Source organism: Coffea eugenioides, chromosome 6, assembly GCF_003713205.1.
Source record: "Coffea eugenioides isolate CCC68of chromosome 6, Ceug_1.0, whole genome shotgun sequence".
Taxonomy (NCBI): domain Eukaryota; kingdom Viridiplantae; phylum Streptophyta; class Magnoliopsida; order Gentianales; family Rubiaceae; genus Coffea; species Coffea eugenioides.
Genome location: NC_040040.1, coordinates 45684488 through 45689918, shown reverse-complemented (window position 1 = coordinate 45689918; position 5431 = coordinate 45684488).

Here is a 5431-nt window from a genome sequence, read left to right as displayed (position 1 = left end):
GTCCAACTTGCAAATCCACGACTTTAGACCCCAAAAACATGCATACAAGTAATTACCAAGTATCAGACCATTCCTCTGCTCTATCAACAACCAAAATCCATTTCACCTACACAACCTTCTATCCCATCCTATCCACCACTCAAAAATACCACATTCGTTGAATTGGAGGAAAAAAATAGGAGAACTTACAATCTATGGACTTGATCCTCGTAATGGAACTTAAAACTAATAACAAAAAAAGTAAGGGAAAAAAATTCAGTCGAAAAGTAATAACTGAAAGCAAACGAACTTACAACTGAAATATGTGAACGCTAAATCAGAAGCTTTTCTGCACCAATTCTTTCAAAGTGCAATTAAACCCCTGAAGAAATTTGGCAACCAAAATAGAAAGTATATAGATTATCCAATCTCTTCAAGACTCGTGCAGAAAAATATTAGGCACAGAATATGATTAGGCACAGAATATGAGTAGTTACCTTTACTCGGAAATGTTGCAGAGCAAAAGGAGAAAGAACCGTTGATTTTTTTTGTGAGCAGTGTTTGTGTTCCTAATGTATATAAAGACACAAACTCTATCAGTTGTTAGGAATTTTTCTTTCACTGACGATAATTTGCCAAGTGGGCAACAGAAATAAAAACAAAAGGAGAAATCTATATCCCTAGCAATGGTATTAGGCATCATGAACACAATAGATAACAACACAAAATTGATGAGTTGTTAGAGATTTTTCTTCTCACTCTCGATAATTTGTGAACTGGCAAATGAAAAGGAAGGCAAAAGGACAAACCTATATCTCTAGTAATAGGTAGAAATCATACCTCATACTTGACTCTTTGTGGAATAATCGCATGGTGGGGATATGGATGGACAGCCACAATTGACTCTTTGTGGAACAATACCACGATTGGGATATGGATGAGCAGCCATAATTTGGGGAAAAAGATGGTCAAATTATTGACCAAGTGTTGGAGTAGATCAATTGGTACTTTTGTTTGTCCGAACCAGGAAGAAAAAGAGAAACAGAGGAATGGAAACAGAGAGGGAGGGACGAAGGAGAAAAAGTAGAGCTGAACATGAAAACAAAATGAGATCTGCAAACATGCTTCTTCTGAAGGAAAAAGAAAATGAAGCGAAAACAACGGGAAAGAGAGGGCAAGAATGCTAGGGAAAAAGTCAAAAACACTTCTAAACAATTGGCTACTGATGGAAGAATTGAAGTTGTACTTTTCCTCGTTGAACCAGCAAGAAAAGAAAGGAGAAATAAAGAAACGGAAAACAAAGAGAAAGAAAGGAAGAAGAAAACAAAAGATGATGGGCTAAAAGGAAGTAGAAAGGGACTGTTTTGTCTTGCTGCCACATGGGTCAGCTTCCTTTTTTATTTGACTTTTTGACTTCTTGTCTTTGACAACGGACACAAAAGAGAAGCAGCAACTACTGGTTTCTTTCGCTGAGAAAAGACTAAAGAGAAGAAGGGATAGGAAAGACTGAGAAAGAAAGGAAGAAGAAAACAAAAAATGATGGGCTAATGTTGTAAAATGAAGTGCAAATGGAGTGTTTTGCTTTCCTGCCATCCGTGCTAAAGTTGTTTGACTTTTTGGCTTCTTGTCTTTCATAATGGAGACAAAGAAGAAGTGGAGAACAGAGCTAATGCCAAGTGCCAACTACCGCTTTCTTTGGTCTAAGAAAAGAGGGGAAGAGACGGGAAAGACTGAGAAGTAAAGCAAAAGAATATGTGCAAAAAGTCAGAAATAACCCTCAATAGTTAGTTACCGTTTTGGGGCTAGTTATTTTTCTTTGGGCAAGATAGTAATTTCATGTAAAAAGGCAACAATGACCTTAACAGTGATATACTATTAGGAGAAGTAGTAAACATTCCTAGGACATAAAAGGAAGAAAATTTTTCTCCATCCTCTAATGCCACCATGTGGATCAACGTGAGAGAAGAAGTCTTAGTTTTTTATATATATGTAAGAAAAGATTGAAATCATTAAAAGGTTGAAAACAATTACTAAAGTTCCGGGGGTGTAAGTGTATTTAAAAAACCAAAAAACAACGGCAACAACTTGAAGCCATGTTTTGACAACAGCACCAATAGCTAGCTTATTGCAACAGCCAATTTTCTCATTCTTATGTAATAGCATATAAACTCCACAACTACCTCAATGACTAGATATTATCAATGTGAGCATCAATATTTTGGCTGCAAAAAAATATTCGTTTGTGCTACATTGCAAGTTGACAGTGAAAACATGATGCAAAAATTATGGTCTCTTCAAATCAGAGGGGAATCATGGAATTCAGCCACATCTTTTATCATTAAGAACAGATATTGCAGAAAATGAGTGCTGCTTTGGTGCAGGGAGTAATACACAAATACAATGTTCAGAGTAAGTTGTAACTACCAAATCGTGAACTTGACATGTACATGTAGCTTGTTTGAGCTCCAACAAGAATTTCGATAAGTTTCTCTGCACATTAAATAGAATATTTTCAATTGGAAAATTGTTGAAAAATTCTTAGCTATATAGGTACTAACAGATAACATGACAAGAAAAATCAAAATTAATTGAATAAGGAAAATAAACCTGTAAAAAACCTGTAACAGGAACAAGTTCTAATAGCTTTTACGTATGGTCAAGTCTTTTCCTGAAATAAGGCTGTGACGCCCCCACTTCTCCCTAAGGCGAACCAAGGGTATTCCGCGGGACGCCTGCCTAGCTCTCGCCAGGACTCAAGCAATTCCATTCAAGCTTATTATCGATCTACACAACACAAGTAAATAACTTAAATATAGTAAATGCGGAAGCGTTCAAGCTTAACAATAGTCATCCATTATCCAACCCGCACGTCGGGTGTTCAAAGTACATCATGAATCCCAAATATACATCACGCCCCAAAAGTTACATTTCAATTCCAAAAGAACAACCCAAAACCAAGGGCATAGTCAAAATATAATAGAAATCCTAAACAAAAGTACATCAGGAGGGTTTCTCCAATACATCTCCGAGTTCAATCCTATTAAGGAAAACAAATCTACAGGGTGAGCAAAAACGCTCGTGAGGCCAAGAACACACATGCAGACACATAGTTCAGGTAACAAGCCCAAGTAACAGTTCAAGTGATAACTTGCAAGTAATTAACAATGCCAACAAAATGTAAACAGAAACAATTCAAGGATAAGGTAGCTCTCAGGAGCTAAGTTCCACTTGTTTTGCCGATGTCATTCGTATATCTCCCCGCGATGACTCTCCGTCAACCGGGTTGATATTTCTAATCCGTAGATCACCACTTACTTCTCATCCGTCCACCATACACCGCTCCGGGCCCGCACGACATTTATAAGGCGATACTCCACGAGTATGCCAAGCAAGATCTCTCAATAGATCAAGCTTATCATGTGAATCTCATGGCTCACCGAAGGTTCTCGACCAAGCCCATGCCGGCTCGAGTTCCAAGGTCGGCCTATGAGTTTGGGCGTCCCCCTTGTATCATGTAAGTGTCGAGGAGATTCACTCCAACGACGTATGCAGCCATAGCATACCATGTCATGTATTCAAGCATTTGACAGGTTTAAGCATGTATTTCAGGTCATGTAAACCAGGCAAAACATGTTAAGCATGAGTCATTTGTTTCAAATGAGAACGAGTGCGATAAAGTACACACTCGACTCCATTTTTCAAAACCAAGTAGGGTAAACATGCAATCAGGTAAGCCAAGCATGAATCAAGTCCATAGAGTTCAAGTAGCCATACACTTGACACTCACCAAGTAGAAGTAGTCTCAACCGAAATTTAAGCGTTCACCGTGGGATCCTCTCGAGGGTCCTCGTGTGCGCCTGAGCACATGATAGTGAAGTATCACTCATATATCCCAATTATCAAGGAAGATTGTACACTAGTACAATCTAAGGAAATTTCATGAAAACGAATCTCAATTACTCGTAAATCGAGGTTTAAATGGAGTTTCTTAAAGTACACGGTAATCGAGTTTTCATTTTGGGAAATCAAGTATAAAACGTTCAAGAAATATTGAAGGAATAAGGAGTACTTGAAAACTCCCTCCCCTTGGAATTTGGGAAAAAAATTCAGGTTTGATACGATACTTTGAAAAATCGTATCTCCCATTCTACAAGTCAGAAATTGGAAAACTGGGTGCCGTTGGAAACCTCTTTGAAAGTACTAAAAGTTCTTAGAATACATTTTTCTAAGATTCCAAATGGAAAACATTCAAAAATGAGCTCAAAGTTGCTGTTTTGGTTAATAAGGCAGATTTAAGTTGGTTTTTGGCCAACTTTGAAAATTCGTAAAATTCACTTGAGTGAAACTAGACTTTGAAATTTGCAACTCTAATAGTGTTGTAATCCAAGTTTACAACAAAACAAGCGGAACAAGAAACGGAGTTTCGAGCACCGAGATACAGCAGCTCAAAATTTGGGAAAATTCGAAACTGCTGAACAAATTTCCAGATTTGAGTTTCCGACTTTGGGACCTTAGTTGGGTATCGAAATGGACTTGGATTGGTACAAAATTTGGCAGTATAATACTCCTATATAAAGGGTATTTCTCTATCAACTTTCATGGAAAAATACCTTCGGGAAGGTAGTCGACCAAACACCCAAATTTTCGAAAATCCTAAGGCAGAACTGCCTTGAGCTTTTTGGTTTTCCATTCCAAACATTTGGTCAAGGAAAATCCTCCAAACATAGTTCATTAGTGTAGGAAAAGCCTAAGGAACATTCATGGTACATTTGGTAAGTGTTTAACACCCAAAAAATTCAATTAGCAAGTCTACACCAAGCCTTGCATCAAATCTGTCCAAAAGTTAGGGTTTTCAAGAGTAGGGCAGGTTCCATAATTTGATCACAAATCACTCAAATTAACTCAGAATTGAGCATGGTTTATAGCGTTGGAAAATAAATTCATAGAGCTATAATTTCACAGAAGAAATCATTTTGAAATTCGGCACACAACTAGCTCGAATTCGAGCCACAAGTTGCAGCCTCAGCATTTCGTTCCCGGAAAACAGAGAAACAGAACAGCCCAATTTAAATGGTTGGTTCGGCTCACATACAAGGAATCAGAACATTCATTTTATACCGTTGGAAAGGTGGGAATTTCTAGTTTCAAATGCCGCTGACGGCACTTGATTTTGACGTCGGAGCACAGAGTTATGGACGAAACAAGAAAGCTGGTCTGAGCATTACTGGAACAGTTTCCAGGTCTGCTACCTGCACGAAAATAATTCATTTAACCAACCAAAACTCAATATTTTTCAATGAAATTTTGTACACCATCTATACAACATATAAACATCATATACAAGCCATTAAACCCTCAAAATTCCGCAGAAATAGGTACGTTCAAAGTAGGGGCAGAATCGGAACTTTTTACTCCATGCACCCCTTGAAGTTTCTACTAATAATACACCATT